The sequence below is a fragment of the Cibotium barometz genome, chromosome 10 (assembly GCF_041138505.1).
Source record: "Cibotium barometz isolate CiBa-2024 chromosome 10, ASM4113850v1, whole genome shotgun sequence".
NCBI lineage: Eukaryota > Viridiplantae > Streptophyta > Polypodiopsida > Cyatheales > Cibotiaceae > Cibotium > Cibotium barometz.
Window position 1 is genome coordinate 1,332,016 of NC_141055.1, and position 13,629 is coordinate 1,345,644.

Below are 13,629 nucleotides of genomic sequence, written 5' to 3' on the forward strand. Positions count from 1 at the left end.
CCTTGAATCTTGAAATTGGATCAAGAGGTAAGACCCCCTTCACATCACCATGAGTTCAGCACACAGGAAATAGCCAAATTTAATGGGGAACAGTTTTATACATGGCAGACAAAAACCATGTATTTGCTGATGAGGAAAAATCTGTGGGGATTAGTTGAAGGGAGAGATGAATGCCCAGAGAGAGGGGAAAATGAGTGGAAGAGCACGAATGAAAAAACATTGGGACTTATTGCACTCAGTTTAAATGATGAATTCATCACATCATAGGGATACAGTGGGCAAAAGATGCATGGGATGAACTCAATAAATTATTTGGTACACAAGCAAAAAATTCAAAGATAAATCTGTTAATGCAATTCTACAAATTGAACATGAAGAAAAGTGAACCTTTAATCACACACTTGAATAAATATAAAAGCATTAAGCAACAGCTGGCAGCTACTATTGGCAAAAAGGTAGAAGATGATGAAGCATTAGCTGTACTTCTGAAGAGTGTGGACAAAGGAGATTATGAAAACATCGTAGCAACACTAAAGAATGTACCTGAATTGAAGATACACGAGATAGAAGCAGCTCTACTAGAGCAAGAGAGCAGAGGCAAAGAGAAGAAAGGGCTCGACTAAATAGCAGGAGAGGAAAAAGCATTCTTCACCCGAGGAGGATTCTCTCGAGGACGAGGACGAGGAAGAGGCAGAGTAGGAGGGAGGACCTTCACTTGCCACAAATGTGGAAAGCCAGGACACATGGCGAGAGACTGTTATAGCAAACCCAGTGAAGAAGGAACGACATCGGCAAACTTCATGGAGGCTCTAAAGGAAGTGGAGTCGGATCATCTTTTCTGAGAGAGAGAGAGAGAGAGAGAGAGAGAGAGAGAGAGAGAGAGAGAGAGAGAGACCCCACAACCCAATGTAACCTGCCCCAACAAAGTAAAACCACCTTTGAGCCACCGATGATGTAGGCCACGTGGTAGATGTATGTGTGAGCACTTTAGTCAAGGTCACGGGCACTTATAGTAGCCTTGGACGCATAGAGAGAGAGTGTGTCAAGGACTATGGAGTTTAGGGACTTGAGGCACTGGTCGCGGACTATCAAGTAAGAGGGAAACTTGGTATAGGGTCCAGGTGTGCTAGGATTATTCACTTGAGGGAAGGTGTTGAAATATACAAGTGAATAGGGTGTGTGTGGGAACAAGCTCTTGGATAGAGGCTATAAAAGAGGAGATGTAATTGTGAAAGAACCTGTGAAAAGGTGAGAAGAATCTACTGGGAGAGAATAAAGGGTAGCATGAGAGAATTTAGGAGTGTGGAGATATTTTGGGAGATATTCAGGGAAAAGAGAAGAGGTGGAGAGAATCAAGAAAGAGGTGGAGATATTCTGGGAGTGAATCATGGAGAAATCAATGGGATTTGATGCTTGATGTAAACTCTATAAATTGAGGCATAGCCCTAATGAGAATTTGCTGGTTTTTAAGTATCCATGCCTACATTAATCTATTTGTTAATTATTCATCTTAATCATTTACTAATCACTTTGTTAATGATGTTGATTCTAGTGTTTGATCCACCATAGCGCATCATTATGCTCAAATTTCAACAATAGTGTCCAAAGCTACAACTTGGACAGGCGCTTGTAATGGTGTGATGGAGTATTTATGGCGATTCCTGCTTCAAGTGCGTGTGGTAGCAAGTAAGGATGAAGTCCTAAGTGATGTACTTCATGGATATATTATGAGAATAGTCATTGCAATAGTATTAGGCCTTTTATGAGCTTAAAGTGCCTGGCCGGCCACCATAGTTTAAGTGAGTGTGAACACTTATGGCCATATATATAAGTAAATATCTCTCATAAAACAAGATACTCTCCCATTGTGCAATTGAGTCTTACTCTCTTGCTAATCTCTCTCCCTAATGCATGCTAGTGAGAGTGAGTGTGAGTGAAGTGAGGTGAGAGGAGGGACGAGTACCCGTAGTGCAACGCAACGGTGTGACAACGCTCATGGAAGGTGCGATGGAATTGCTTCTCAATGAGTTGTAGAGCTTGGAGACCTCTAGCGTTACGAGCTCGGCCATTGGAAAGATCCTCACGACAATTACGGTTCACTAGGTAATCTCTTTTTGGATGTGTTTCAGGGAGGGTTAGGGTGAGCCATAACATTTTTGGTGCCACTGCCGGGGGGAGCCATCCCTTGTATTTTCCCTTCGTTTTTCCTCTAATCTACGTATAAACCATTGCCCAGTATCTTGATAAATGGTTTTCTATGAAAAATATATGGATTTGATTGGTGATTTGTGTGAGATTTGGTGTAGAATAGCTCCTTTTTTTTTGAAAAGAATGTCTTTTGCTTAATTTTTAGCTTAATTTGTTGTTATTTTGGTTTTTCATGTTCTTAGGGCTTGCACATAGTTTGTATTAGACTTAGTTTACATCCATTGCATCAAACAATGTAATAGAATACATTTTTTTAGTGAATGTTAGCTCTCTTTAGTGTTAAACATAGAACTAAGATCATTAATTTTAGTTTTATTGTGTGGTTGTTGTTGAAATTGTTTGGATTAGAGTGTTAGCGAGCATTAGTAGTAGCTTAATATTTCAAAAAAATCTTAAAACCATCAAAAAATCCTTGAATTTGACTAATTTCTCTTAATAGACTGGTTTTTGTCATTAAGGGTGATTAATCTTGCTAAAGAGAAAAAATTTTAGAAAATGTGTTAATTGGGATCTAAATTGATCATATGAGTAGTCGCAATTAGTATTTTTGAGTGTTTTGAGAGCATCTAGATGCATGAAAACACCTAATTACATCAATTTTTTCATTAATTGGAGAAATTTGACTCTTTGCTTAATTTTACCTTAAAAGAGGATACCATAATTAAGATTCTAATTAATCTTCTATTTTAGATTGATTTACACATTTGTTGATGCACAAAGATTAGCATCCCCTTGCTCTATCCAATGATGTGCTCAATTGTGTGAATTAATTAGGGATTAGTGGTTAATTAGAGTCCTTAATTAGTGTAAAAGAGAAAGATTAGTGTAAGAATTAATCTTAAATTAATTCTTAATCATATTTTTACATAACTAATTAAGGCTAATGGGAATTCAATGAGTAGATGCTCATGAGTTGTCAAATTGTCCATTTTGGGGGTCATTTATGAAGGGTGTAAGGGGTGTCATTTAAAAGGTTATTTTTTAAAATTCACACTTACCTTTTTGGGAAAATGCCCATATCTCCTTCATTTTAAATTAAAAAAATATTCTCCCAAAAAAAATTCGTATTTCCCACTAGACTCCAAAAAAAAAAATCTCGTGAAGTTCGGTTCAGGGGCGTGAACCATTTTCTGCAACTTCACGGGCCAAAGGGTTCACGCCCTCCAGAACCGTGCAAAAAAAAAATGAATTTAACATTTTCGTGAAGTCCGGTTCACGACGACGTGAACTGATAAAGGTTCACGACGTGAGACCCTTCGTTCACGAGAACAAAAAAAAATCAATTAACATTTATACCCATGAATTTTGCTTCACGGCATGAACAGGGGTCCGTCAACAAGACTCTGGAAAACACCCTTGCTTGGCCTAAACTGTATATCCGATGAAGACGCTCTAGGGCTCATCGAAAAGTTGACATCGAGCTCTTCAACTTTGAACTTGGATGTTCGAAGTCAAAATCAATCATTTTGGCCTCCAACCAGTAGCCTCAAAACTTGACTCGGAAATCGAGGCAAAAATAGTCCAAAAACCATGAAAAATCACAAAAAACAGCGCAAAAATGACGACGAGCCATATTCGGGCTATTTTTTGAGGGTCCAAATGATAAAATCATGGACGACTCAGGGAAACAAAGTTGTAGTACTCCAAAAATACTACAACTCCCTCAATAGAGTTTTTCAAATTTCCTTTTGGAACACCCTCAAAAACATGCTGCGAAACAGGGAAAAAAATTCTCAAAAAATTTTCCCATCTTGAGATAGTGATGGAAAATAGGTTTTAGGACCTCCTCTTTCATCTGGGAAGTTACTAGCATACGCTTTTTTTGAAAAATTATCTCAGAGGTTCATATGCATATAGCACCTAAGCTATTTAGGATGAACGGACACCCGTTTGACCCAATGAAGATTACGCTAAGCCTCTTAAGGCTACAACGGACTATGGGAGAATATAAAAAGAAAAAAATTGTGTTTGCTCATTAAGCAGTATTTAGGCACTTCGACATGGCCACAATAAGGGAGGGATTGCCAGGGATTACACAAGGACTGAACTCAATGGCTGACATCTTCGAGCCATTGAGATCTATGCCGCAAATGCACCTCCCGATACCATTGGCTATGCCTATAACAAGCATGTCATCGGGTTTTACACCCCCTATCACTTTGATCCCACCAGGCTTTGGTCCGTTTACCTAACATTCCCGCAAATCCTATAAGTACCAACCCTTTCTTAGATGCCCACACCCTAGACATACTGACTATTCTAGGAAGGGGGGTAGCCCAAGGATTCAATGAGTCTCTCCCAAAACAAGAGCACTCACATATGGCCTTAGTGACTCATACAGAAATACGGCCGTATAAATTTTCAAAATTATGGACAAATACGACGAAACAACAAACCCTGTTTAATTCATTCAAATATTTGAACAGAGATGTGAAGCCTTTGGAAATCAAAATCCCAACTGTCCCACCACGGTACATGCGTTACATTGATGCCTGCAATCAAGACCAACTTCAAAACCTTGAAATCAACCTTTATACATGGCTTTTCCAGACAAGGTGATCGGTGGAGTGCAGCAACAGAACTCTATTCAATTCAGCGTCAACCAGATGAATCCATTAGAGATTTTATCCTTTGGATAAAACTCTTGGACTCAGGTTGTGAGTCATGGGAAAAATTAAACGATGTTCAACTGAAGAGATGTTTCATGATAGGCTTGAAGAATAACAGCTTACACACCTTGATCATTGTATCCAATCCGAAAATATTTGATCAATGTTATAAAGAAGTAATATGTTTAGATGATAACATGCTAGAACATGATCATGCTATGAGCTGGTCCTCATCTAAACCAAGTGAAGTAATGGAAAAAGAAAAATTGATCTCATAATTGACATTCCTCGAAGTCTATGCAGCCTTGCTTACAACCTTCCAATCGACATCTCTAAGAGAGGATGAAAACCTTCAAAACAAGACATTCTTAATGCCTCTACAAGTGAGGAACAAAATGCCTTGTGTTGAGTGCAATCGCTACGACCATCCCAATCTCCATTGTACATACAAGGTACCTGTTCTTCTATACTGCATATACTGTAAGACCTTTGATCCATGATACTAAATAGTATCCCGCTTCATCCAAAATTGACTCAAAACCTCCATCTCTCGTGCACCAAACAGAAATAGTCCAAAAAGTAGAAACTGCTCAAGAAGCAGTTAATCGAACACTTCAGTGTTTCTATTGTCTCGTGGACCTCACAAGGTGGCATATTGCACAGTTTGGAATACTTCCATGCCCATAGTCACTGACCCCTTGCGACCCATGTGTGAACGATGTGGCATTGAATACTATTCCAAGATTACCCAAGACGAGTTGTGTCAATGCAACTCGTCTCACAAAATACAACTCTTAACATCTTAAGTGTACAAAACGGGCAATTGTCCACAGTGCCCTTGAATGTGCTTACACGTTTACAAGCCAAGGCATGAGAAACAGTAAAAAAGAATACAAAAGACAATACCTCAACATGGGTAGAAGAACATGCTTTAAAGCAGAACCCAAAAGAAAAAGTGAAACCTTCTAAACCCAAGAAAAACAAGGGACTACAAACTATCAAAACCAAGGTCGAATTAAAAGATAGGGAAAAGGAGCCTATAGAGGACATAAACCCAAAAGGGGACGTAAATACAAAAGAGCCAAAAGCTATACATGATGTAGAAGCATCCACCTCAAAGCCACCACACAAACTAGAAAGCCCATACGTGCAACACAGGATACAAAATCCCAAAAGAAAATTCGATCTCATTGCACAGGTAAACATAATGAAAAACTGATAAACTAAAGAAAGTCAGAAAATGAAACAAGTTCTAGTATGTCACTGAGTGAGGATGAAACAAGTTCTTACTCTTCACTCAGTGCACCCACATAGAACAATCAAGAAAATAGAACCCACCCAACCACCCCAAATGGATAATAATGATCATATGACATATGCGGAATGCAAAAAGCAAGCTTAGGAGAGCATTCTTAGCTTGGTTGAATGTCTTACAGGGTCACCAGTTGTGATTGAGCCTCATAATGCCAATCCTAAAAAAGCAACCAAAATACAAAGCCCAGAGGAGTATCGCTTCCCCTTTCAAGAGGAAGACATACTCTCTATAGAAGAGTCATTTGAAACAGATTGTACGAACTATACGCTTGAGAAAGCACGTGAGGAATTTGATAATTTCCTTACAAGATTAAGACAGTCTCTCAAAACCTCATTTGGAGGAATGCTCTTCTCTTATGGTGAAGCCAGCATAACATCCGCGCTTGCACCATTAAGGGCTCAACCTAAGTTATACAAAGACATAAAGAACTCCATAGAACAAGGTTGTCAAGATTCACAAGTTTCCAAACAAACCTCATTAAGAATTGTCAGAGAGGGCCAAGTGTGCTAGTGTACATATTGGGTACTCTTGAAAAAATTGAGAGCCAAACAAAGGATGAAAGTGAATGGGAATATGAAACACAAACAGGATCTAAAGTTGAAATAAAAACTAAAACATCCATGGTTCCTTTGGAAGATTCTATCGTGGTATGATTGGATTTCCCTACACAGACAATGATGTTAAGTGCAAATACGCATTGATTAGCCCTTGAGCTAGTCATAACATTATGACAATAGACACTTGGGTGTCAATGGGACAACTCAAACTCATCCCTACAAGAAATAGTCTTGCAAAAGGAGCCAATGAACAAAACATTAAAGTTCTAGGTTAATTTAGGTACACTACTTGAGGAACTAAGAATCACCATCTCATTTTGATGATTTAGTTTACGTTCCTCCGGATCCTTCCCTCTCTTCTCTCCCCTTATTAACATCTCTTAGCATCCCCACTAAACACAAATCACATGTAACATTGCTTATGATTGCCAAAAACAAAGTGAGCTTGCAAAAAGCTTTAAAAAAAACATGCTCACACAAATATGTAATCATTTGCCAAAAAACCCCACCTCCCACCCCGTTAGGAATTCCCAATAAACCACTAACCTTTTCATTCACTAACTAGCTTTTCTTATTTCTTCCAGAGGGAAAATGGCCATTGAGCGTCAATCAACTTCAAAGCCATCGACAAAGCTTGTCCATTCTCCCCACACAAAGGGCTTTAACGCGATCACGAGGAAGCGATCGCCATAAGGAAGGGGGGGATGTTAAACTAATTCTAGGGTTAACAAGATCTACCGCGATTATCTTGCATCAAGGAGTCACGATAGATATACCAAAGCGTCATACATTCAAGATATGAAGCAATAGTGTCCAAAACTACAACTTGGACAGACGCCCGTAATGGTGTGACGGAGTATTTATGGTGATTCCCGCTTCAAGTGCGTGTGGTAGCAAGTAAGGATGAAGTCCTAAGTGATGTACTTTATGGATATATTATGAGAGTAGTCATTGTAATAGCATTAGGCCCCTTATGAGCCTAAAGTGCCCAACCGGCCCCTTATGAGCCTAAAGTGCCCAACCGGCCATAGTTTAAGTGAGTGTGAACACTTACATGGCCATGTATATGTCCAACCGGCACTTTAGGTCCCTTATGAGCCTAAAGTGCCCAACCGGCCATAGTTTAAGTGAGTGTGAACACTTACATGGCCATGTATATAAGTGAATAGAATATCTCTCATAATACAAGATACTCTCCCATTGTGCAATTGAGTCTTGCTCTTGCTAACCCTCTTGCTAATCTATCTCCCTAATGCATGCTAGTGAGTGTGTGTGAGTGAAGTGAGGTGAGAGGAGGGACGAGTACCCATAGTGCAACACGACGGTGTGACAACGCTCGTGGGAGGCATAGTGGAATTGCATCTCAAGGAGTTGCAGAGCTTGGAGACCTCGAGGGTTATGAGCTCGGCCATTGGAAAGATCCTCACGACAATTGTGGTTCACCAGGTAATCTCTTTTTAGATGTGTTTCGAGGAGGGTTAGGGTGAGCCATAACATAGGTTCAAATGAACAAAGAACTCCATCAAAAGATGGATCCTCTTTGCCCCTCTCTATCTCAAGAAGAGTTTAAGAGATAGGAGGTAAAAGAGCTTGATGACCTCACAAGGAAATATAGTGACAAAATTAGGAAGGTAAGCTTGAGAATTCTTCAACGTAGTTGTGTTTACTTTGTTGTTTAATGTATAATTAATTGCATGTGTGTGTTTGCAAAAAGATATTAAATATTTTAGATCCCAACCTCGGTGATGGTTGGTGGCAAAGAGTGCTTTCACTCAAATGGGATGCACAAAGCTATGCCACGCTAGAAAAGATTAATCTACTAGCTATTTGTCCACAAGTTTCAATGGAGACAAAGGTTCTTTGGTTGTCACTATTGGAGGCAAATAAAGCAACCAGCGGAGTCTATGGTCTTCCAAGAGGGGATCATGAGTTCAGAAGGTGAATACATAATAATGCTTTCTTTTGAGTGTCATAATTTGTTTGCAACATATAATTATTCTTTCTTCCTTCTTTTCATGCAGAGGGAGTCGTTGTTGGAGAGAATTCTTGCAAGAGCACGTGATGTGCTCAAAGATTTCGACCTAGGGGTTTAGTCTTGGCTAAGGAGTACCCATTGCAACAATTTTATTAGGAGGTTAGGATGGAAAAACGCAAGCCGCTCTTTCCTACTATAGTCTGACTAGAGAGTAGGGAGAAGAATGTGGAGTTAAAGAAATTGAGAAAGTATGACTTGATTCAAATGGCTGCACAACAGGTTGCTTACAGGTTGTGGGACGTATAATGTGCTTGGAGATGTATAATGTGCTTGGAGATTTCTTTCTTGATAGCTTGCGGTATTTATCTACTGTGTCTCAAGCATCTTTTGCTTGTGTTGTGTCTTCTTTGATTCTTTTTGTGTAACAGATATTTCATGTTTTTAAAAGAGGGTGGTCATATGTCCGCTCTTCCAGTCGCTTGTCGAGCATGGATTTCTATCTTTGATGACGCTACTACCATGTATAGCCAGACATGCACTCCCTTCTCTAAGTGGGAACTAGAAAACTCCCCGTGGTGGATCAACATGTGTCATGGGGAGTATCTTGAGAGAGAGAAAGAGACGCATGTGTCATGGGGAGTATCTTGAGAGAGAAAGAGACGCATGTGGTTTTCTCTTAGGAGAATCCGACGAGAGAGAAAGACTCTACCTCAAACATTCATGGTAATTCTTTTTGTTTCATTTAAGTCGTATTCTAAAATGTTTGCATATTAGTTGAGGATTATGTGTTTTGTCCAAAGGGCATCAGTCCAAAGACATGGATCAACGAGGAAAAAGACATGGATCACCATTGTCTGGCCATTGTGGGGGACTATGTGGCCATAGATAGAGACTTTTTTGTGGATAGAAAAACTCCATGTACATTCATTCAGGTACATGATAACTTCAGGTACATTCATTCAGGTACATGATAACTTCAGGACATTTTGTCCTAAGGGTAAAGAGTATGTCCGCAGCAATGGTAGACCGGTCAGTTGGGCGGCCGATATTGTTTTCTTGGACTTGCCATTTGGTGGAGTGCTCTTTAAGCCAGTGTCTCGCCCACAGTGGGATATTCTCAGTGATGAGGAGCATGTGCGCTATGGCATATGTGTGGCTGCTGCCTCCATGTCAGACAGTGGATGGTTGTTGATTATGAGCTCCCAAGCAGGTATGCAAGTAGAGTTTCATAGGTCATCTAGAGTGTCAACATTTGGATGGTGATGCCTCATTTGTTTTGTCTATAGGGCCAGCCACTGGTTGGATTGAGAGACATGTTAGGGTGAGTGGCTTGGACATTTGGCATCGTGTGGTGGTCATGCATCACACACCTTATGGTTCTATAGAGCGTATGGGCTCTTTGTCTATGGTACAAAGAGAAAATCAATACCTATGCTATTCGGTTTGATGATTGAACTTGTTCCAAATGCCAATCGCTAAATTTTTACTCTTTCGGTGTTTGTTGTAGTGTTCAGCTTCTATGATCTTCTTGGTTCGAAGACGCAGTTGTGATCCTCCTGTTTACCTTGATTCTAGCCAGTCTCTGTTTGAGGCTGAGCCCTATGGACAACATTGTCTACCATCATCTACCTTTCTGATAGCAGGGCTAGGGCCTCTGAGAGACGGATGCGATTGAAGAGGGGGCATGGAGAGGAGCCACACCTTTGTGGCATGTTATTTGGAGCTTCTCTGTCGTCATGATGGGATAGCACTTGAGTTAGGTTGTGACACTGCTACCCTCCTTTGGGCGTGCATGGACAATCGATTATGTGTGGCCATTGACATTGATGATGTATAGAAGAGGCAACTAGGTCTTGGGGCAGGCACATTAGAGACTGCCGAAGATGAGGTGGATGTTTCGATAGGGGTCTCTACATATGACTAGTGAGTAGCTTGCCTTTTCATTTTGTTGCACCATATTTCAATTACACTATGGCATTTGGTTTCATGCATTTAAGATAACATTTTATTTGTGGCTTGCTACCTTTTGTTATGGTTTCGTTTATCACTATGTTTTAGTTGTGTAATCAAAAAAGTTGTTGATGCTAAAGTGGATGAGATTCACGTCTTTAGATCTTTGATTGGTGATGTTATATGCATGAACACATATGTGGTGTGTGTGCACATGTGGCGGATGCAAATTGAGTAAGATTATGTCCGAGATTGTTATTTGGTTGTGACTATTTTGTTTACATTTGTGTAATGCCATTACGAGGTCTTCATTGGTTGAGCAAGTTCTTTGTCTATGTTAAGTGTCTTGCCAGATTATGTTGAGGCGATTGCTTTGGAGATGGCTCGGGATCGTCGATATGACAAGGTCACAGGAGAGCATCACCGACGATGCTTATTTTTGGATGATGAAAGTTGTGTTGATTAACATTCGCATATAGATGTGCCACCAGTTGAACCTCATTACAACCTTTGTAACTTTGTGCGAATAGACCAACGTCATAGCGCATCGTAATTATCTATTGTGTGTATTACGGCTTGTGTGCACATAGGGTGTGTGTGTGTGTGTGTGTGTGAGTGAGAGAGAGAGAGAGAGAGAGAGAGAGAGAGAGAGAGAGAGAGAGAGAGAGAGAGAGAGAAGCATTTGTTTCATCATTGTATAGCATAAGGACCAATGTCATAGTGGATCATAATTATCTATTGTGTATATGAGTGTTCAAAGTGACAATAGACATACTTAAGTATGCATAATGACACGACTTGGATCTTGTGTATGTGCACATGGGGTGTGTGTGTGTGTGAGAGAGAGAGAGAGAGAGAGAGAGAGAGAGAGAGAGAGAGAGAGAGAGGAGCATTTGTTTTGTCATTGTGTTACAGTTAGACCAATAACATAGCGCATCATAATTATCTGTTGTGTGTATGAGTGTTCGAAGAGGAAATAGACATACTTAAGTACGTGCAAGGGCACGGCTTGAATCTTGTGTGTGTGCACATGGGGTGTGTGTGTGTGTGTGTATGTGTGTGTGTGTGTGTGTGTGTGTGTGTGTGTGAGAGAGAGAGAGAGAGAGAGAGAGAGAGAGAGAGAGGAGCATTTGTTTTGTCATTGTATAGAATTTTCATGATGGCCTCCAGCCTTCCACTTGCTCGGTCTTCCTCTGGCTTGCTCACGCTTGCTCATTGTTTGGGGTGCCTCGGTGCATTGGTAATCCTTTGGTAGTGAAGCAAAGTATATTGCAACATTGCATGATGTTTAACATATGTATTGGCTATCTTATGGTGATGAAGCAAAGTATATTACAGCATTGCATGTGTATCAAAAGTATCTTCGACATGTATTTCATTCGAGCATATCTATGAAGGGAAGTATGTACATGTGGTGCTTGTGAAGGGAAGTACTTTTAAACATGTACATGTGGTGCTTGTGTTGTTGCTACTTTTTTCTAAGCTCATTCATTCATGTGTATCATGACTAGTTTAGTATCGCGAGTTTCAAGGTGCTCATAAGAGTTTAAACCGAAGTTTTATCTTAAATCACAAAATTTAAATATTTATATTTTGTTTGATTTTTTGTTTATTTTATACTAACTTTCTAGTGTGGGAGGGGGGGGGGAGTTGGTTCTCTCCCATGGTTATGGTGAAGAGAACCAACTCCCCTTCTCCCAAAGAGAGCTTGGTGTATCCACTCCATGTGGTGAAGGGTTCGACTCCCCTACTCTCTCTCTCTTTATGTGGTAAAGGGGCGGGCCCCTCACCATTGACAACAACGTTGGAGATTACAATTTTGGAGATGTACTTATTTGAGGCCACTTACGTCATCTCTCCTATCATAGGTAGGCTTGAATCCTATCTACTTCGCTATTCAATTTTTTTCCCATATGTATAAAAATTTATTTTTGGATGATCATTATGTTATCATTTACACTATGATGAATAAAGATGCTTTTCAATTTGTACATGATAGTAAATAAATGTGGTCTTTTTGATAGCATGCTTGGATAAAGCTTCTTTTAATCAATATATTAGTAGCATTAGCTAAGATAATATTTGGACTTTGTTTTAATCTATGTGATAATTTTGTTGTGAAAAAAGTCTCTGACTTTGAATATTGTTAATATATTATGATAGTTTTATTGAAAAAAAAAACTTTTCATTTTAAAATAATACTTGTCATTTGAAGAGTGTCATTTAAAAATTTTACCTCATATGAAACAGTGATAAAAGTTACATGTCAATTGAAATTGTAAGACACCCACCAATTTTAAGCTTTTTAGGCCTTGTTGGGGTCAAGAAGATTGCTCCTGAGACTAGGAGTCGAAATGAGTATCCAGATCCGGCTTGTCGCCATCTCTCTTTCTCTCATCTCACACACACCTGCACGTGTGCATCGGGCTTCTCACCATATCTCTCTCACACACGCTCGTGCACGTGCGACACTCACTAAGAAACTGGCTACCACGTGGCCAAGCGGGGCTCGACCACGTGGTAGGCCCTAATGCGTGGGGGGAGCTCAACTGGGCCGGCTATTGTGAGACATTGGTGCTAGAGGAAAGCAGGACTGCTCTTAGATGCGTGATTAAAGAGCCAGCTCCTAGCAACAAACAAGCTTGAAGAAGCAGAGCACAGAGGAGACGGGCGATAAGATGGTGGCTGAAGGAGAGCCGTGAGCCAATACATTAGTGGAGGAGGTTATGTAGCTGGAGGTGGGCTGCCAAAGATTTGTGAAGACGAACAGATCAAGGGCGCTATTGAAGCTTGACTCGGTTGTGCAAGGAGAGCTTGAAGGAGAGATCATCGAAGAGGTAGGGGAGTGTGGACGAGGGTGCTAATGGGCTGTTTGCTACAGACTAGCCGCCTGGAGTTTCTCAACTACAGGTTGAGGATTATGTACTAAAATTAATGATGAGGTGTTGGTTGCTCCAGTTGCAGTATGTACCACAGTAGTACTAATATCATATGATGGGAGTCCAGTCCGGAGCT